Consider the following 22,277-nt stretch of genomic DNA (forward strand, 5'->3'; position numbering starts at 1 on the left):
AAACATAGTCACTTCTGAGAGTGCAAGAGGGCACCATTAGCTATTTCAGGACAATAAATGCAACCTGACATAAGTGGTCACTCTATATACCTAAAGATATTTCTAGTTTACAGGGCCCCTTCATATTTGTTAACTAAACTGCATAAATATCTGATGACAAAATAATTTTAAAGTTCTAACTTTTATTTATGTATTTATATTTATTTTTGAGACAGGATCTCACTCTGCCACCCAGGCTGGAGTGCACTGGCACTATGTTGGCTCACCATGGTCTCTGCCTCCCAGGCTCAAGTGATTCTCCTGCCTCAGCCTCCCAAGTAGCTGGAATTACAGGCATGCACCACTACTGCCCAGCTAATTTTTGTATTTTTAGTAGAGATGGGGTTTCACCATGTTGGCTAGGCTGGTCTTGAACTCTTGACCTCAAATGATCCAACTGCTTCGGCCTCCCAAGGCACTGAGATTACAGGCATGAACCATCATGTCCAACCTAAAGTTCTAACTTTCAAGTAAAACCTGGTTCTCAAGGAAAAATAATACATGTATCTCATTATAATAATAAAAAAAAAACTAACCTCATTAAGAATAAAAGAAGCTGGGCGCAGTGGCTCACGCCTGTAATCCCAGCACTTTGGGAGGCCGAGGCGGGCAGATCACGAGGTCAGGAGATCAAGACCATCCTGGTTAACAGGCTGAAACCCCGTCTCTACTAAAAATACAAACAATTAGCTAGGTGTGGTGGCGGGCGCCTGTAGTCCCAGCTACTTGGGAGGCTGAGGCAGGGGAATGGCATGAACCCGTGAGGCAGAGCTTGCAGTGAGCCGAGATCACGCCACTGCAATCCAGCCTGGGCTGCAGAGCGAGACTCCGTCTCAAAAAAAAAAAAAAAAAAAAAAAAAAGAATAAAAGAAAAAAGAGAGAGAAAGCCCAAATTAGCAAAATAAGAGAATATGGGAACCAATCACAGATACATACAAAGTTGAAATAATTTTGAAATTGCTTTGCTGAACCCATTCAACTAAATTTGAAAACCTGGTTTCCACGTTGTCATTCACCATGGCTGTGGCCAAGCTAGGGCTGGAAGCTACATCTCATGGCTTTCTGCCTAGTAATTTCCCTGTGAGTCAACCAGACTTCAGAGTCTCATTTCTGAAACTTTTATTCCAGTACTCTAACCTAGAGCTAAGATGTCTTTGTAGCTTGGTGGGAACGCGGCTCTTCCATGGGAATGAGACACAGATGATCTGAAGACATATCTCCTGAGCATACCTCTTATGATAAATGCCCACATGCCTCCATCTGACATCAGCTTTGTCTGCCATGCTCAGGCCACCTGGCTCTAGAAATAAAAGATGGGAACGTCCCTGATCCTGAATGTTAAACCTGGAAAATCTCCTCCTGCCAGAGATGTAGCTAGCATTCCATATTTAAACTATCTTTAAAGATTTTAATGTTGACAATAGTAACAACAACTGGTATTTATCGATTCTTTACTCCTTTGTCCCCTATCATTGTACCATCCCCATTTTACAGAAATCAAAGCACAGAGGGGTTAAGTAACTTGCCCAAAGCCACACAGAGAGTAAGTAATGGAGTTGATATTTGACCCCAAGTAATCTGATTCCAGAGATTATATTTTACCTCCAATTATGACTCCAACAGTTTTCATATTATTTTGAGAATTCTGAGAATTATTCTCAGAATAATATATATATGTGTATATATATATGTATGTGTATATATATATATATATATATATATATATATATGCCAGACTATGTATATAATGGAACCACTACGCCTAGTAAATTGTTTTTTTTAAGGTCCCAAGAGACATAGGAGAGAAACTATTGGTTACTGGACATTCACCAAGTGTCAGTCATAGTTCTAAGCGCTTGTACATGAATCAGCTCAGTAATCTTAAAACCAAAACCAGAACCAAACAAACCGCCGCCCACCCCCTGGGGAGAGTGCAGTGATTCTCACTCATCAGATGAGACAAAGGAAGCCCAGAGAGGTTCAATAACTTGCTTGAGATCCTACAGCTAGGTGACAAATCCAGGGCTCAGAGCCAGCCCATTTGGCCCGTGAGCAGCATTCTTCACCACCAAGCACACCCCACTGCCAGTCCTTAACCCAGTTATTCATTCAGTCCTCACAGCACATGATCGACAGGAGTCATTTCCTACCCACTTGCTTTTCTCGGGTTAGATGGGGAAACTGACGCTGATAAAGTTTAAATATTAGGTTGGAGCAAAAGTAATTGTGGCTTTGCCATTTTAATGGCAAAACCCGAATAATTTGCTTAGTGCCATTCAATGACTTGGGGCTGGCTAGCCAGGGAGCCAAAGCGTGTTGCATCTGTTTTCACTTCCCCAGGCCTTAGTGGTGCGGTCTAAGGCTCGCCCTCTGCCACACAACCTCCTGTCCCTCCTCCCGGCAGCTCCTCCTCCTCCTCGTCCTCCTCAACCTCCTCCTCCACCCCCTCTCCCTCCACCTCCTCCTCTCCCTCCTCCTTCTCCCCCCGTATCCCTCCGCCCCCCGGGGCCCTGCCCTGCGGGTCTCACCAGCCGCTCGGCGGGGTCCCGGCGGGGGCCGGACAGCGCCACCTGGCGGCAGGTGGACGCCCGCGCAGCGCATGCTAATGAGCCCGCGTCGTCGCTCGCGGATTGGCTGGCGCGGATTCCAGCCGCTTTCCAAGTTGGAGGCGCCTAGTGAGGGTCAGGGAGGCCCGGCCCGCGCCCTCTCCGCCCAGCCGCCTCCCCGTCGACCACCCAGGGCTGGGGCGAGCCAGGCTGCCTTTCGAACTTGGGGGCTTCTCCTCTTGTCTCCCACTGGTGCTCTGGCTGTGAATCCATCCAGGCGCCAGGAGATGACAATCCGATACCAAGGCCGGCAGTACAGGCTGAGGATGGCATTTCTCCAAAAGGTAACCCTGGCCCCTTACCTGGGCCCTGGAGTGCCGGGGACCACATCTGGGAAGCGTCCGAGGACACGTGGGGCAGGAGTGGAGGGCACCCCTTTGGGTCGATTTGTGCAGCTCGATTTCATTAAGTGACTGGTGTGAGTTGTGATAAAGACAATTCCGTTTAGGTTTCCAAGCTGCGTCCTGGGCCTGGAGACTGAGACAGAGATCCACGGACTGCAGTGCAGGCAGCCCACCCCAGCTCCGAGTCATATAAGGTAACCCAGACAACCACCTACGAATTTAAAGCTCCTATAAGTTGCCCTTTCTGCATCCAAAGTGTGATATTTGAAGGTTAAAAACGTTATCTTACATACATAGATCTTAAAACGTATCTTACACCACAACCTACTCACAGATGCAAAGGCAGTGGTCATGGTCTTCCATTGCTTGGGGTCCTGGGGCCGGGTTTGAGGCTGAATGTCAGGGTTTCCTTTGCCATAACCTCATTCTGCACCATATGCTGTCAGCCAGGCAGCCAATGTGGACTTGGAGGCTGGCATCTGCTGGGCACTGCTCGAGGTACCAGGGACACAGTGATGAGCAAAACGAGCATGGCCCCTGCCCTCAAAGTCCCTTGAGGCTAAATGGCCCACCCAAGGGCAGCTTAACAGTGCCCAGCCTTGGGGGATGTGGGCTGATGGAGGACTGGGCCCACCACAAGGTATCTTAGGGTGCCCCCAGTCAAATATATCTACTTTTTTTTTTTTTTTTTTGAGACAGTCTCACTCTCTTGCCCAGGCTGGAGTGCAGTGGTGCGATCTTGGCTCTCTGCAACCTCCACCTCCCAGGTTCAAGCGATTCTTCTGTCTCAGCCTCCCGAGTAGCTGGGATTACAGGTGCGCACCATCACACCTGGCTAATTTTTATATTTTTAGTAGAGGCGGGGTTTCACTATGTTGGCCAGGCTGATCTCGAACTCCTGACCTCAAGTGATCAGCCCCCTTCGGCCTCCCAAAGTGCTGGGATTACAGGCATGAGTCACTGCGCCCGGCCAAATACATCTTTCTAGAGGAGCCAAGCTCCCTCAGCCAGCCAATGGCAGAGCTGCAGGTGAATGGCATCAGATGGTGTTGACATCCTACCCAACATCAGGGACTTCTACTGCAAGTGCCTGAGCCTCTCTGCTCAGGGGGTTTTCTCTGGCCATAGGAACATGACTGCCACACATGTGGCCAGAGTGCCAGGGAGTGGATGCCCCCTGGATCAGCCTGCAACTGATAGTGAAAGACAGTTGCTTGATGAAAAGTACCAAGCTTCCTCCCCACCGGGTATGGCTCTTCTGAGGGTGTTCTATGTTGTTCCTCCCAGAGGCTCCCAGTAGGACAGAACTCAGGTGGCCCACAGGGGTTGCTGCTCATGAATGAGCCCTGTATTGTCCACCTTACTTACCCTGTCCCACCTCCCCAGGCACCAGCTGCTTTCAGGAATCAATCTTCCCACCCATGCGACAGGCTAGTTCAATTATTATCTCCGTTTTACAGGTAAGGAAACTGAGGCTGGTAAGGGCTAACACTAGAAGAATTGTTGACATGATACAGAAAAGCTGGTCTCACTACAATTGTAGAAACATAATTATTTATTTTATTATTATTATTATTTGAGACAAAGTCTGGCTCTGTTGGCCAGGCTGGAGTGCAGTGGCGTGATTTCGGCTCACTGCAGCCTTGACCTCCTGGGCTCCAGTGATCCTCCCTTCTCAGCCTCCCAAGTAGCTGGGACTACAGGCAGGCACTACCATGCCTGGCTAATTTTTTTTGTTTTTTTTTTAATAGAGATTTTTTTGTATTTTTAATAGAGATGGGATTTTGCCATGTTGCCCAGGCTGGCCTCAAACTCCTGAACTCATGTGATCTGCCTGCCTTGGCCTCCCAAAGTGCTGCGATTACAGGCATGACTCACTGTGCCCAGCCAGGAGAAATATAAAATTAAGACTGTGGTGAGAGGGAGCTTCCGATTCTACTTGAAGAGTGGGGGTAGTCATCACTGAAGAGAGAGCCTTGAAGCTTGGAGGATCCTGAGGCTTCTGCTGGGCAGAGGAAGGAAGACCCCACCTGCAGAAGCAGCCCCTGCCGAAGTACAGGGATGTATGAGAGTCTGATGTGTCTGAGGGCATGCTGATTGCTGTTCGCTGAGCATATAGTACAAGGGGAGTGTGAGGTGGGACAGGCAGGCAGGGATGGATAGGAAAGGTCTATGCCTTACAAAGGTGGTGCTATTTTTCCCCAAAGAGCAGGTGAGTGAAGTGGTCAGATTTAGGTTCAAATGAGGGCTCTAATGTAAGCCAGAAGAATGGATGGGATATATTTCCTTCCCTGAGCCAAGAGAATTCACTCAGGGTCTTTCTGTGCTGTCTGCAACTCCAGTTACCTAGGAAATGACAGCTTTTCACGGGGTCAGAGGGAGTGGTGCTGATCAGAAGGGCCCTTCTCCTGTGACTGTCGAGGCTTTCACACCTGTCATCACTCCTGTGATGTCCCAGGCTCGATGCAGCCCTGTGTAGGTATGTCTACCAGCCAAGCTGATGCCAACCAGCCAAGCTGATGCCCACCTCTGATGCCTGGACTTGTTGAAAATGTGGTGGAGGCTGGGCATGGTGGCTCATGCCTGTAATTCCAGCACTTTGGAAGGCCGAGGAGGTAGGATGGCTGGAGCCCAGGAGTTTGAGGACAGCCTGGGCAACAGAGTGAGACACTGTCTCTCCAAAAAAAAAAAAAAGAAAAAAATTAGCCAGGTGTGGTGGTGCACACCCGTAGTCCCAGGTACTCGAGAAGCTAAGGTTGGAGGATCTCTTGAGTCTAGAAGGTCCTGGCTGCAGTGAGCTGTGATTGCACCATTGCACTCCAGTCTGGGCGACAGAATGAAACAGTGTCTCAAAAATACATACGTAGATTTTTTTTTTTTAATGTGTAGAAGGAGATGAAGAATTCCCCTGTCCAGCGGCTCTGCCTGGGGGGTGTTAGCTGGTGACACATAGTGAACTAAACAGCAGGGCTGGGCAACCTGCTGTGGCCTCCAGCACACGCAGGGCTCTTGTTTCAGCCTAGCTTCTCATTTCCTGTGTTCCGGCAGCCCTGACCACCTGGGGTGAGGTGGAAAAAATTTCCATCTGGACTTCTAAAATGCTTTCCTATTTGACTTAAGGAAAAGTTGAGGATGTGAGGGTGTTCTTGCAGCAGATGGGGTGCCAGGAAGGGAGTTGAGCTTAGACGAGGGCTACAAGAAGAAAGGATCTTAATGAGGCTTGGGCAGAATTTAGAATTGCTTGTATCATTTGTTCACTCCTCCATGTGACAGACATTTATTGAGCACCTACTATGTGTCAGGTATTGTTAGACACTGTAATAACACAGACTTCAGGACACAGTCCCTGTTCTCAAGTGACTTGTAGTCTAGTGGTAGGAGATGGCCACATGTATCAACACAGTGGCATGGCACAGGTGCCATGCAGACAGCTGGAGGGTAAAGGAGGTGCTTAAGTGTGGGCCTTTACTTTATCCTGGGTGGAATGTCAAGAAAGCATTCTGAAAGATATGGTGGTGGTTTCTCTGGGTCTTGAGGATGTGAGGCTGTTTTTAGGGCAGATGGGGTGCCAGGAGGAGAGTTGGGACAAAGGTGGAAGAGGAACATGAACTTGGCTTGGATCTATTGTGTGTCAGCTGTTGGTCAGAGCCAGAAGGTGATGTCCAGTAGGCAATTCTGTGTCTGGAGGCAGGGCCTGAAAAACCTGGGAGACACATTAAACTGGTCATTGAGAATGTAATAGAAATGAGGGATGTTTCTGAGGCTGGGTACAGTTAACAAGGCATATTAGACTTGGGCATTTGGACTGTGGCTGGCAGTGCTATAGTTGGGATGTGAGTTGCCTGCTAAAAAAAGCACAGTGGTTTGGGGTCACTATTTACATCTCTGCACAGCAAACTCATAATTATGATTGTCTTCCAGGAAGCTTGCTCTGGATTATAGGAAAATTCCAGTCCCTGAAATCTTGTAGAGAGTGACAGCCACTTACTATGAGAAGAAATCGTGACCATGGGGTGGATGGAATATTGAGACTATCACTTTCTGATACTTTCAGTGACTGTCTGGGTACTTTAAAATGTTCAATGTCATACCTCACTTAGCTGGAATCTGAGAGGGGCAATGCTAGGCCTGTGATGGGGTCAGAGAGAGTCCAGTGATGATGCTTTTTTTTTTTTTTTTTCCCGATGGAGTGAAGTGGTGCGATCTTGGCTCACTGCAACCTCCACCCCCGGGTTCAAGCGATTCTCCTGCCTTAGCCTCTGGAGTAGCTGGAATTACAGGTGCCTGCCACCATGCGTGGCTAATTTTTATATTATTAGTAGAGATGGGGTTTTGCCATGTTGGCCAGGCTGACCTTGAACGCCTGACCTCAGGTGATCCACCCGCTTTGGCCTCCCAAAGTGCTACGATTATAGATGTGAGCCACCGTGCCCAGCCCAGTGATGACCCTTTTATGTAGCATTTGTTTGAGGCCTCAGGAAATAGTTGTGGAGAAGTCAGGATTCTGGGAGAACTGGGCAGCTGTGCTCTGGTAAACAGTGGTGGGGTGGGGTGGGGAGGTGATGGTATGGGGAAGGACCGGGGGTCTTCAATGTGTCTCACGAAAGGAGATAGCTCAGAAGGGATGCACGCTGGACAGAAGAAGGGGTAGCCTGGAGAAAGGCCACAGCTGCACCCTTCCTGGGGAGCTTGAAAATCAAGGTGGGTTTTCTCCCGTCGTGAGTGGAGTACAGGCACCTGCCACCTGCCACCTTGCCCACCAAGACCACCTCTCCAAGACCATTCCGGACCCAAGGAGTCAGTCATATTTTTCGTAATTGAGATTTATTACAATTTAAAAAGGAATCCCTTAAGTGAGTTTACAGGGGAAAAGGTCGGAGGAAAATTATTCTGTCCCCTAATGGGAAGACCCCTAAAAATGTTCAAGACACAGACTCCCCTCTTCCCAGAAAATCCCTCCTTTGTGCAGAGACGTCATCGCTGGAAAGCCCCTCTTGATTGTGCTTTTAGAAATAACTCCTGTTAATCTCCTTTGAGGGGTAGTTGCAAATTCTTCAGAGATTGATTTTTTTTTTAAACACAAAGGGAAAGAAATGGAGTGACTGTCATTTTTATCAGAGAAGTTTAAATGTCTAACTGGCAAAGTAGGTACAACTCCGCCATCCACCGTTAGCTCCCTCTGCCTCACTACTAAGGAGATGGTTATTTTACCCGATGAAGTACCGTATTTATAATCTGAAAAGTTATGACTGAAAGGACGAGGATGCTTTAAGCCCTGTCATCAGAAACTGCATAACAGTGTGTGTGTGTGTGTGTGTGTGTGTGTGTGTGCTGGGGAGGACGGGGCCGTTGGCTGCTGCTGAAAAGAATCACTCCAGCAGCCATGGCTCCTCAGTCCCCTGGCCATCCCAGGAAGAGCAGGACCACCTCTCAGCATCCCCCAGTACAGTGTGGGGTTGTGTCTTTGCTCCCCTCTCTGCTGTTGGCCTCATGGCTGACCCAGTGGCCAGAAACACTGCCAAGTCCTGACACTGCAGAAAGCCAAGGATTGTGGCTCCAAATCAAGCTGAAATGAATAGCTTTTGTTCCAAAACAATTCTGTGAGCCAAGAAAGTGTCCATGCAGATAAAGCTTGCAGTCAGTCTTGCACAAGGAGCCCCAGCCGTGTTTTGCACGCTGTCTGAGTGGCTGGCGCTGTGCCCAGAATGCTGAGTGGTGAGGCTATCCTCAGAGCCTTCCCTGTGCACCTGATCTTGGCCCATTTCTTGAGATTGTGGTTCAGCTGCAAATGCTTGTTTAGCAACAGAGACTGAAATAGGAAATCCCTTTCCTTAGTGTTGGCATAAGACATTGTTCCATACTCTCTCCCTCCTTGGGAAGATTGGAGCCTCCTAGCTTCAGGAGCAGGCTGCCTGAGAGGGAGGGGGCAATTAGGATTTTTCTGATTCAGCTCTCTTCTGATATATCCAGGTTAGTCTACACCTCCTTCCTGTCTACCTAGCCATATCATGGGTTCCTTCCCAAGTTCACTTCCTCTAGGAAGCATTCATTGACCATCTGTCTTAGTCCATTTTCTGTTGCTATAACAGAATGCTTGACGGGGATTCACTGTGTTAGCCAGGATGGTCTCAATCTCCTGACCTCGTGATCTGCCCGCCTCAGCCTTCCAAAGTGCTGGGATTACAGGCGTGAACCACCATGCCTGGCCCCTGGTAAGGGATTTCATACTGCATTATAACACAGCAGAAATGCGGAAGGGCAAGTGAGTGCACGCAAAAGACACCTCAGGGCACTAACTCAGTCCCTTGGAAATGATCTCACTCACAAACAGCATTAATCCACTTATGGGGCTCTACCCTTATTACCTAATTCCCTTTTAAAAGGCCCCACCTCTCAATACTGTTACATTAGCAACTAAGTTTCCAACACATGGACTTCTGAGGGACACACTCAAACCCATAGAAGCATGCTGTGATCACAGTCCCTTTTCAGCTCCTGTGCAATTAGGATCTGTATGCTTCACATGAGACACATTTTTATTCTGTGCTGTATATTGGTCATCTCTCTCTATATACTTTACCACCTCAGCTCCCAGAGGACAAAGATTATGTTGTTTATTTGTAGCAGTCATACCACTTGATTCATAAAAAGTATTCAATTAAATCTCACTCTTTGCATTAGGTTGTCTAACTGAGTTTTTCTTATGTGTCTTTACTGTCTGGTCCCTAGAAGGCATATTGTGACAATGATAACATCTATCACTACCACTCCCACCCTATTGTCACTGTTCCTATATTGCCTTAGGGATTATATAACTGTTTCATATTCATTATTTTCATTTGATCACAACCACCCTTTTAAATAGATAGGGCAGATATTAGATGTTTTTTTCCTTAGTGGATGAAAATACTAAGGTTCAGAGAGGTCAATTAACTGGTCCAGTGTCACGCAGCTGACATCATCTATTTTTCAGCTTCACTGAGGCTAGAAAAACCAGTGGTCTCATTCTGAGGATGGCTACGTGCATATATGTTAAAAGGACTTTGTGAACTGAGGGCTCATACAATGGTGCATAGAATTATGATTAATGGCAGCCGGACACGGTGGCTCACGCCTGTAATCCCAGCACGTTGGGAGGCCGAGGCAGGCAGATCACGAGGTCAGGAGATCGAGACCATCCTGGCTGACATGGTGAAACCCTGTCTCTACTGAAAATACAATACAAAAAAATTAGCCGGGCGTGTTGGTGGGTGCCTGTAGTCCCAGCTACTTGGGAGGCTGAGGCAGGAGAATGGCGTGAACCTGGGAAGCGGAGCTTGCAATGAGCAAGATCGCGCCACTGAACTCCAGCCTGGGCGACGGAGCAAGACTCCGTTTAAAAAAAAAAAAATTATGATTAATGGCAGAAAAATAGATACTGCAAGATTGAAACAGTTCAATGAAGACAGAGCAGTATGGATGGATGGCTCTGGATTTGGTTGATAGGAGCCAAAGAGTTGATTGCGTTTGAGGGGCCCTCCAGGTGCAGATGTGTAGCAGGCAGCGGGAAATAACTCTGAGGAGGGCGGCAAGGGCAGAGTAAATGGGTGAGGAATGACCTTCATTCTTACTGTAGGTCTCCTGTATACCCTGATATTTCCGTCTCCATTCCTTTGCTTCTGTTGTACCTTCATCCTGGGATGCCTCTCCTCACCCCAGAGCTTGAGGCTGTTATTTCCAGTTGTCTGCTACACATTTCTGTGTATATGTTCCAGAGCACGGCACAAACAAGTTTTTCTCTTTCAAAACAGGCTGCTTTCTTTTGTGTTTCCTGTTTTAAATACTGACTACCACCATTGGCTTGGCAGAGAGGTAGGAAATCTTGGAATCATATTCTCTTGCCTTCACCAAATTGTATACATTATCAACTAAGTTTCAAACACACAAACTTTTGGGAGTCACATTCAAACCACAGGACCATCCTATGATTGCTGTCCCTTTTGAGCTCCTGTGCAATTAGGATTGCAGTGTCTAAGTACAAGAGACTCATCTATAGTGCTTCTAGTGACCATATTCTCTTACTTTTCCTCATTGCCTCTGCCTGAACTGTGCTCTCTCCTGCATGATTATTTCCTCTGATACACAAAGGTTTACTCCTCCTTTTTCTCTACTTGGCCATACCATGGGTTCCCTTCCAAGTTCACTTCCTCTAGGAAGTATTTCTTGATTATTTGTCTTAGTCCGTTTTCTGTTGCTCTAACAGAATACCCGAGACTGGGTAATTTACAAAGAAAAGAAGCTTATTTGGCTCACGATTATGGAGGCTGGGAAGTCCAAGGGCATGGCTACAACTGCATACCCTCCTTTTTGCATCTATAATTTTGCACATCTAAAACCATCTATAATTTTGCAAAACAAGGCAAACTCTGCTGCTTCTCCATGAGAGCTTCCATTTGTCTATGAATGACATTGAAGACCTATTGTGTCCTGGATTTATTTGCTCTCCCTTGGCATGCCATGCAGTTTTACCCATTCATGCCTTTGCACGTGCTTTTTCCTCAGCCTGGAATGCTCCTTTTCTCTGGGGCAGAAGCAACAACTTCTTGCCAAATAGCCCATGTTCTCTGAGTTAGAATTACTGGGCCGTGAGCAGAAGTGTTGTGTGGGTTTTCAGGCTGAAGTCTTGAAGGGTGAGTACCAATTCTCCATGTTTTTCTCACTTCCCCTGCACAGTGATGGAGCACATGTAATGGAATGAGAAACCATAAATGGTAGCAGCCTAGAGAGTTGAGTCAAGACATCAAGGGAGGGCCCTGGACACTGCCCAACTTGACTTAGCATTTTCTTAAGAGAGATAAACCCTTGTTGGGTTAAATCTGTGTTACCACAGCATAATCTAAATTATCCTGAGTAATACATTCTCATTTTCTGCCAGTTAAAAATCTTTAAGTATCAGCTTAAATCCTCTTTCTTTAAAAGCCTTCCAGAACCAACCCACCCCTAGCCAGAATTGATGTCTTTTCTTTGTGCTTTCACAGCCTGTGTAACTTATGTCTATTTGACACTTAATGCCTAGTATTATGGTTGGTCATGTAGAGTTAGTGACAGAATGAGTAAGAGTATGAATTCCAAAGCCAGACTGACTGGTTCACATATCAGCTCTGTCATTTACCAGCAGTGGGAATTTCGATGAGTTACTTAGACTTCCAGAACTTGGGTTCATATTTGTCCCTCCAGAACCTACCAGAGTGTCCGACATAGTAATTATATTACATATGTCAATAATTATGTTAAATAATACCTGTTTACCGGCCTCCTTCTTTTTTGTCTTGCAGGTTGAAATATCAGTAAAAAACATGCAGAACCAAAGATGGGGACCAAAATCCAAAGCCAGAGGGTCCTGGAAATCAGAGGGTCTTACAACATAACAGGCAGTACAGGCCATGGCTCAGGCTAGGCGTGGAACAGACTGCAGTTCTCTTCTACAAATCAATCTAGACTGGACAGATAGAACTCCAAGGGAGGAAAGAAAAATGAATCTGATGTTACTTCTTGAAACCACATTTTCTGAAGTCACCATTTTTATGTATCTATCAACTCATCATTTTTATGTATATATCAATATGATTTTATGATCTTATTTTTTCCTACTAATGTGATGAATTACCTTGATTGATTTTAGAATATTAAATCACTTTTGTATTCCTGGAATAAACCCTAGATGGATGCTTGATTTTTTCTAATTCCTTAGCAAAAATGCTAATATTTTATTTAGGATTTTGCATCTATATTCACAAGTGAGGATTTTTTCCCTCTCCTGACACCAACCAATTCTCCAACACAAACTGAGTGTCCTACAATTCAATTCAATTCTGACACTACCCAGAGTTAGCATTAGCCTCCACAGATTTAAGGCCTCAGCCCTACAAGACTGTCCCAATCAGACTCCAGTTGCAAGTCCTGGGCCACCCATACTTCTGGGCAACTGGTTACAAATTGGGGGTTCTTATGACCACCTCCCGCAGGCTTGACAATTTGCGAGAATGATTAGTGGAAAGCAAGAAAGTGCTTAACTTAATATTACTGGTTTATTACAAAGGATACAATTCAGGAAGAGCCAAATGGAAGTGATGCATGGAGCAAGGCAAGGGAGAATGAGCACAGAGCTTTCCTACCCTCTCCAGGCACACCACTCTCCGAGCACCTTGATGTGTTCACCAACCTGGAAGCTCTCTGAACCCCATCATTTACAGGTTTTAATGGAAGTTTCATTACATAGGCATGACTTTTTTTTTTTTTTGAGACGGAGTCTTACTCTGTCGCCCAGGCTGGAGTGCAGTGGCACCATCTCGGCTCACTGCAACCTCCACCCCCCGGGTTCAAGCAATTCTCCTGCCTCAGCCTCCCAAGTAGTTGGGACTACAGGTGGACACCACCATGCCCAGCTAATTTTTGTATCTTTAGTAGAGATGGGGTTTCACCATGTTGGCCAGGCTGGTCTTGAACTCCTGACCTCAGGTGATCCGCCTGCCTTGGCTTCCCAAAGTGCTGGGATTATAGGCATGAGCCCTACATAGCAATGACTGATTGAATCTTTGAACACTGGTGATTACTTCAATCTCCAGCCCCTTGTCCCTCTCCCCTCCCCAGAAGTCAGTGGGTGGGGCTAAAAGTTCCAACCCTCTAATCATGCCTAGTTCTCCTTTTTTTTTTTTTTTAATTGTTTATTTTTCTTGGCATGCAGAATAAGAGCTATTGTCTAGGTCTTTCTGGTGACCTCTTCATCCTGAACTACCTAGAAGCCTCCAGCCACTAGTCATTTCATTAGTATACAAGAGACACTCTTGCCATTGTGGAGATTTCAGGAGTTTCGGGAGCCATGTGCCAGGAACCAGGGACAAAACCCAAATATTTATTTTTTCTCATACCACAATGATTGACATTGGTCTGTAATTTTTTCTGCTTGTAATATCCTAGTCCAGTTTTTCTATTAAGGTTATGGCCACATAAAAAGAGTTGGGAACTATACTCTGTTTTGCTATTCTTTGGTAGAGTTTGTCCAAGTTTATGCAAGATTGGTATTATTCTTTTTTTTTTAGAGACAGGTTCTCACTCTGTCACCCAGACTGGAGTGGCAGTGATGCCATCACAGCTCATTCACTATAACCTTGAACTCCTGGGCTCAAGCAATCCTCCCACCTAAGCCTCCTAAGTACCTGGGACTACAGGTGCAAGCTGCCATGCCCTGCTAATTTTTAAATTTTTGGTAGAGGCGGTGCCTTACTGTATTGTCCAGGCTGGTCTTGAACTCCTAGACTCAAGTGATTCTCCTACCTCAGCCTCCCAAAGTGCTGGGTGTATAGGTGTGAGCCACCACACACAGCCCATGGTATTATTCTTTAAATATTTGGAAGAATTAACTGATGAGGCAAGCCATCTGGGGCTTGGAATTCTTTGTGAGAAGTTCTTGAATAGATTCCATTTATTTATTAGATATTGGCTATTCAGATTTTACTTTTTTATGTGGGCTTTGGAAAGTTGTATTTTTCAGGGAGTTTGTCTATTTTATCCAAGTTGTCAATATTTTGGTGTAAAGACAATAATATTCTCTTATCTTTGTTATATTTGTGGGATCTGTACTGATATTCCTTTCTAATATTGAAAATTTGTCTTTTTTGTTTCTGTTGATCAGTATTGTTTGGAGTCTATCAATATAAATAATATTTTCAAATAACCAAATTTTGATTTTGTTGATTTTTCTCCATTGTATATGTGTTTTCTATTTCTTTTCTTTCTTTCTTTTTTTTTTTTTTGAGACGGAGCCTCGCTCTGCCGCCCAGGCTGGAGTGCAGTGACACGACCTTGGCTTACCGCAAGCTCCACCTCTCGGGTTCACGCCATTCTCCAGCCTCAGCCTCCTGAGTAGCTGGGACTATAGGCGCCCGCCACTACGCCCGGCTAATTTTTTTGTATTTTTAGTAGAGACGGGGTTTCACCACATTAGCCAGGATGGTCTCGATCTCCTGACCTCGTGATCCGCCCGCCTCGGCGTCCCAAAGTGCTGGGATTATAGGCGTGAGCCACCGCGCCAGGCAGATTTGTTTTCTATTTCACTGATTTATAATCTTTATTATTTACTTCTATTTTCCTTAGATATAACTTACTGTTCTTTTTGTTCTTAAACTAAAAAAATAAATCATTGACTTTCAGCCTGTCCATTTTTCGAATATATACATTTTTAAGGTTATAAATAACTCTCTAGTCCCTACATTAGCTGCATCCTATGAGTTTTTAGAAGTTACGTCTTTTATGGGGTCACATTCAGTTCAAAATATTTGCTAATATCTGTCTAGATTTCTTCTTTAATCTATGAGTTATTTAGAAATATATTTTTTATTTCCAGGCCGTGGAGATTATCTTTTTATTATTGAGTTCTGACTTAATTTTATTCTGGTCAAACAACATTCTCTGAATGATTTCAATGTTTTGAAATTTGTTGAGGCTTTCTTTATTGCCCATCATATGATCAATTTTGATACGTTTCATGTACACTTAAAAAGTAAATTCATGCATGCCTGTAATCCCAGCTACTTGGGAGGCTGAGGCAGGAGAATTGCTTGAACCTGGGAGGCGGAGGTTGCAGTGAGCCGAGATTGCACCATTGCACTCCAGCCTGGGCAACAACAGCAAAACTCCATCTTAAAAAATAAATAAATAAATAAAATAAATTCTATCATTATGGGTACAGAATTTGATACATATACAACAACTAAGTCAAGTCTGTTAGTTGCGTTATTTAAATCTTCTAGATCCTTACTATATTTTCTTGCTCTATAAGTTACCGAGAAATGTATCTTACAGTCTTCCATAATGATTGTGGATTTGTCACTTTCTTCTTTGAGTTGCTTAATTTTTGCTTTATGTATTCTGAAGTTATAAGTATGTATAGATTTGTGATTTGATATCTACTTGATGGATTGACCCATTATAATATGTACCTTTTTTTTTTTTTTTTTTTTTTTTTTTTTTTTTTTTGAGACGGAGTCTCGCTCTGTCACCCCAGGCTGGAGTGCAGTGGCGCGATCTTGGCTCACTGCAACATCTGACTCCCTGGTTCAAGTGATTCTCTTGCCTCAGCCTCCAGAGTAGCTGGGATTACAGGCACATGCCACCACGCCCAGCTAATTTTTGTATTTTTAGTAGAGATGAGGTTTCACCATGTTGGCCAGGATGGTCTTGATGTCTTGACTTTGTGATCTGCCCACCTTGGCTTCCCAAAGTGCTGGGATTGTAGGCATGAACCACTGCACCTGGCCAATCTTAGTTTTTTATTTGGATTATTTAGTCTATTTAAATAATAGTAAAGTAATTATTGATATAAAGTTGGGTTTATTCTATTTGTTTTCTGCTTGACCCATTTGTTTTCTGTTGTTTTTCTTCTTTCTTGCATTCTTTTGGATTAAGAAAATATTTTCTATCATTCTATTCTTTACCTCAAGCTTGTTAGTTATACATTGTTTTGTTACATATTCTTTTTCTTTAGCTGTTATCCTAGAGATTAAACAACATGCAATCTTGACTTATTTCTGTGTAATACAAATTATTACTTTTACCAGTTCCCAAAACATTTAAAACTTTAGGAAACTTTAGTTTTATTTATCTCCTTCCTCATTTTGTGTTGTTGTTATACATGTTTAGTTCTACACATATATTTAAATTCCATAAGACATTATACCTATTGGGTTGGCAATAAATATTCATTAATAATTACCTATGTATTCATCCATTCTGGTATTTTTCTTCTTTTTTGAGAGACAGGGTCTTGCTCTGTCACCAAGGCTGGACTGGTGTGCTAGCACAATCATGGCTCATTGCAGCCTCAGCCTCCTGGGCTCAAGCAGTCTTCCCGCCTCAGCCACCTGAGTAGCTGGAACTACAGGCATGCGCCATTACGCCTGGCTAATTTTTAAATTTTTGTAGAGGTGAGATCTCACTATGTTGCCCAGGCTGGTCTCAAACTCCTGGGTGCAAGCAATCCTCCCACTTTGGCATCCCAAAATGCTGGGATTATAGGCACTCCTGGCATATATATATATTAAAATATATATACTAAAATATATATATATACATTTTAATTGAAATATGGTATTCACTCAGAAAACACGTACAGATCAATACATTTTCACAAGCAGAATGTGGTACATATATTTTAAAACATTAAATTCTGTTTAAAGAAGCAAAATTTTGTATTTTAGGAACACATTACTTACTGTTCAAACAGATGGTTTCCTGAGGAAATGTGTGTGACTTCACACTATGGGGCTGTCTTTGTCAGCCCTCCCAGACTGCCCCATCTGTGACTTGATTTTTTTTTTCTCCTTGTCAAGGTGTCCTCCTCAATTCAATTCACCTCTGCTTCAGGCCAACCGAGACAGGGTCCTTTTGTCAACCTTCTGGCTTCCTTTGCCCTGAGGGATGGAAGCCTTTTCCCACAACCCCCATCAGCTTCTCTTTCTGCATGTTGCTGATCTGGAGACCTGCTGTCATTTGTGGCTGCTCTGAGACATGGCCTGGTCATGGGGGCAGAGCCTTCCTTTGACTGCACCATTTGTTAGCTGTGCTTTAGCCTTCTGTGGAGATTACGACTGGAAAGGCTTGAGACATTGATGACTGGTTCAGCAACAAGAGCTTGAACTGTATGGGAGGAAAGACTGAATACTACAATTTTAGCAGTCATTACTGGGGAAGCTGGCAGGAGGATCATTTGAGCCCAGGAGTTCGTGACAGCCTGGGTAACAGCAAGACCCTGTCTTATTAAATTATAATAATAATAGACTGAATTATGGACAAAACGAAGTTAACAAATTTTTTTAGCAGTCACCATTCCTTAAGCACCTACTGTCAGGTGCTCTGCCAGAAACTTCTATAGAGCATCTCATGAATCCTCAAAATAATTCTGTGAAGAAAATATCATTACTATCTGATATGGTTTGGCTGTGTCCCCAACCAAATCTCATCTTGAATTGTAGTTCCCATAATCCCCATGTGTCATGGGAGGGAGCCAGTATGAGGTAATTTAGTCATGGGGGTGGTTACCCTCATGCTGTTCTCATGATAATGGGTGAGTTCTCACGAGATCTGATGGTTTTATAAGGGACTTTACTCCTTTTGCTCAACACTTCTCCTTCCTGCTGCCACGTGAAGAAGGATGTGTTTGCTTCAATTTCTACCATGATTGTAAGTCTCCTGAGACCTCACGAGCCATGTTGAACTGTGAGACAATTAAACCTCTTTCCTTTATAAATTACCCAGTCTTAGGTATGTCTTTATTCGCAGTGTGAGAATGGATTAATACACTATACAACTTCAAATAAGGAAGAGGAAGCTCAGGGAAGCAATTTGCCTAAGGTCACACATCTAGTAAGTGCAGAGAGTGTTTGGATCAGATTTAATTCATGCTCTTTGCTCTAGGTCCAGTCACATCTTCTATGCCTATCTCAGCTGCTGACACGTGACTCAGCTGCTCCCATTTTCCTTGGAAAAGTAGGAGCTGGAAAGGACCTCAGAGGTCATCCACATCAACCATCTCATTTCACTGATGAGGAAACTGAGACTTGGACCAGGTCAGTGGTTGTCATTCACACCCACGTGCCATCCATACCCACGTGCCAGTCACTCCAAACTACACACATTTCTCCAAAGGCATCTGGGTGTTCCCACCTCTCTGCTTTTGCTAACAAGTTTCCCTCTGCTGGAAGTCCCCTTTCTCCTCATTTCACACTGTTAATGATCTTTTCAGCTTTCAAGATTCACTCCAAGCATCATTTCTCTCATCATCTCCTGAGTATCTGCAGGCTACACTTAGCAATTTCTACTGTGCAGGGGAGTTACCACAGCACGCCTGAGACTGCTAACCTTAGAAAGCCCTGCTTTCAAGGTTGGCCTTTCCAAGGCTGGCATGTAGGAGCTTGGGTTTCAGGAGAGTTCCCATGATTCCCTGATAAGAGTGGCTCATTGTGCCTGGACTGTTTGTGCAAACAGTATGGCTTATGTGAAACACCTGCTTTCCTTCTGGGAGTCTGGAATCTTGGTGCATGCTAGGCAGAGGTTGGCTACATGACCAGCCCTCAGTAAAAACTTTGGGTACTGAGTCTCTAATGAGCTTCCCTGATAATGGACAACATTTCACACTTGTCACAGCGCATTGCTAGAGGAATTAAACGTGTCCTGTGTGATTCCACTGAGAGAGGCTCTTGGAAGCTTGCCCCTGGTGGCTTCCAGACTTTGCCCCATGTGCCTTTTCCCTTTGCTAATTTTGCTTTATATCCTTTCATGGTAATAAATTACAGCCATGCTGATGGCTATACTTTGAGTTCTGTGAGTCCTCCAAGCAAATCACTGGACCTGGGAGTCTTAAGTGGTCTTAGGGATCCCCAGCGCACCTGCTATATGTTCTGCCATATGCTTGAATATAGATTTCCTGCATTAACACTCAAATGCTGCAATGTTTTGGTTTATGAATCTCTCACACTGTCAAAAAGCAAGTTTGTGTTATTCTTCTTTTCATTTCAATAGGTTTTGGGGGAACAGGTGGTGTTTGGTTACATGGATAAGGTCTTTAGTGGTGATTTCTGAATTTTGGTGCACCCATCACCCAAACCGTGTACACTGTACTCCATGTGGGGTCTTTTACCCCTCACCCCCCTCCCCCCCTTCCCCCAGAGTCCCCAGAGTCCATTGCATCAATTTTATGCCTTTGCATCCTCATAGCTTAGCCACTTATTTTTGTTTATTTATTTATTATTTATTTTTTGAGACAGAGTCTCACTCTGTCGCCCAGGCTGGAGTGTAGTGGCACGATCTCAGCTCACTGCAATCTCTGCTGCCTGAGTTCATGTGATTCTCCTGTCTCAGCCTCCCAAGTAGCTGGGATTACAGGCGTGTGCCACTACCCCAGGCTAATTTTTGTATTTTTAGTAGAGACGGGGTTTCACCATGTTGGCCAGGCTGGTCTTGAACTCCTGACCTCGTGATCCACCTGCCTCGGCCTCCCAAAGTGCTGGGATTACAGGTGTGAGCCAACGTGCCCGCCCTGCTTAGCCACTTATAAGTGAGAACATATGATGTTTGGTTTTCCATTCCTGAGTTACTTCACTTAGAATAATGGTCTCCAATTCCATCCAGGTTGCTGTGAATGCCATGATTTCGTTCCTTTTTGTGGTTCAGTAGTATTCCATGGTATATATATATATATATATATATATATATATATATATATATATATCACATTTTCTTTATCCACTCGATGATTGATGGGCATTTGGGCTGGTTGCATGTTTTTGCAATTGCAAATTGTGCTGCTATAAACATGTGTGTGTTTATAGCAAGGGAACAGCAAGAGAGTTTTGGTAGCCAGCTTCCAAGATGGCTCCCAATCATCCCTGCACCTGTTTTCATGCCTTCTCACATTGAGTAGGGTCAACTTATGTAATCGCTAGGTTATTGGGGAAATAATGGTGTGTGACTTCTGAGGTTAGGCCATAAAAGATATTATGGTTTCTGTCTTACTCTTTTGAGTCACTTATTCCAGGGGAAGTCAGCTGCCATGTTGTGAGGACACTCAAGCAATCCTATGGAGAGGCCCATGTGATGAGGAACTGAAGCCTCCTGCCAACAGCCACGTGAGGGCACCATCTTGGAAGCAGATCTGCCAACTTCACCCAAGCCTTCAGATGAATATAGCCCTGACCGACATCTTCACTACAATCTCATGAGAGAACCTGCGCCAGCACTACCTAGCTATGATGCTGCAAAATTCCTGACCCATAGAAACTGTGAGATAATAAATGCTTGTTGTGTTAAGCCACAAGTTTTGTGGAAATTTGTTACTCAGCAATAACTAACATGAGAGTTAGCTGAAGGTCACATTCTTGTTGAGTAGTGGAAAGGGTTTTGTTAACCCTTTACCCACTGTGGTTCACTTGATAAATGATAGATGAATAAAGAGTGAAAATGAGCACAAAAGTGCCTAAGAAAATTTTCTTCTTTATTGGATGAGGAAAGGGTCTGGAACTAAACTAATGTAAAACTGAGAAAGGATGAGGGGTATAATCAGAATGACATACAAGCAATGAAAATGAATGAGCTAGAGCTAAACACTACTACATATATTAATATTAGCTGCATAATGTTGAGTAAAAAAAGCTAGTCCAGAAGACAAAATAGTGTAAGACATCCTTTTGATAAAGTTTTAAAAAAGTGAAACCAATGTATTGTTTAGATATAAATGGCTGTGATAAAACAAAAAACTCCAAAGGCAAGAGCATAAACTTTACAAAGTTTATCATAGTGGTCACCCCTATAGATAGGGAAGCAGGAGGATTGGTCAGAGAGGAGCATGTTGTAACTGTAAGTTATTGGTCATGTTGGTTCATGAAATATTCCTAATACTATTAAATAAATCTAAATAGAATAAAATAAATAGAAAGGGCCACGCATAGAACAAAGATGTTTTTGTACCAGGGACTGAGAATTATCACTAACCCAATCCAATAAGCCTGAGGTCCAATAAAAAGGGTGGTGGTGATGGGGGTTAGTCTAAGGCCTGAAGAAAGGGAGGGATGTTAACACTTTAAACACCGATAGTCGAATGTGAAGCGGAGGCAGGTGGTCAGTGGGATGGAGGCCACTCTAAACAAAATGTATGGTTTTTGCTATTTGGGAGTAAAAGGCAGCACAATTTCAGGACACTTTATTTTTTTTTTGTTTGTTTTGAGACAGAGTCTCGCTCTGTCGCCCAGGCTGGAGTACAGTGGTGTGATCTCGGCTCACTGCAACCTCCGCCTCCAAGATTCAAACAATTCTCTTGCCTCAGCCTCCTGAGTAGCTGGAATTACAGGTACGTGCCACCATGCCCAGCTAATTTTTGTATTTTTAGTAGAAACAGGGTTTCACCATGTTGGCCAGGCTAGTCTTGAACTCCTGACCATCTCCTTGTTGTGATTGCAAGCTCACTATATGTCTCAGTACAATATAAGAATCTAGTCTCCCATGTAGATCTTCCTACAGGAAAGAAACACACTGTTGGCAAATACAATGATCCAGTCTGACTGATAATTATGTTTTTCACTAGAAAGGAATTAACTCACACTCCAGGTTTATACATCAACTTCTTTTAGTTTGGTTAGCATGTGTCCTCTGGATCCTGCTTACCTCTGTGTGAACTAATGGAACCAGCGTTTTGGCCCTACAGAGTGAAGGACAGGATACTGGAAGAAGACAGTCCAAGGCATTGTTACCCAGTCATCCC

General features: G+C 44.3%; 1 long non-coding RNA gene across 4 annotated transcripts; it reads left to right on the forward strand.

Moving 5' to 3' along the window:
- Positions 1-2,645: 2,645 nt before the first annotated feature.
- Positions 2,646-20,837, forward strand: LOC100609156 (uncharacterized). Of its 4 annotated transcripts, none has more exons than XR_008540536.2 (5): positions 2,646-2,929; positions 3,094-3,183; positions 12,304-18,205; positions 18,440-18,591; positions 20,559-20,837. It is a non-coding gene; the product is annotated as an uncharacterized LOC100609156 (long non-coding RNA). The 4 variants fall into 4 exon arrangements; XR_010153364.1 differs by adding an exon at positions 10,780-10,840 and having other exon boundaries at positions 2,665-2,929; positions 12,304-18,591; XR_675451.4 differs by having other exon boundaries at positions 2,680-2,929; positions 12,304-12,554.
- The last annotated feature ends 1,440 nt before the right edge of the window (positions 20,838-22,277 follow it).

The sequence above is a fragment of the Pan troglodytes genome, chromosome 19 (genome assembly GCF_028858775.2).
Source record: "Pan troglodytes isolate AG18354 chromosome 19, NHGRI_mPanTro3-v2.0_pri, whole genome shotgun sequence".
Taxonomy (NCBI): domain Eukaryota; kingdom Metazoa; phylum Chordata; class Mammalia; order Primates; family Hominidae; genus Pan; species Pan troglodytes.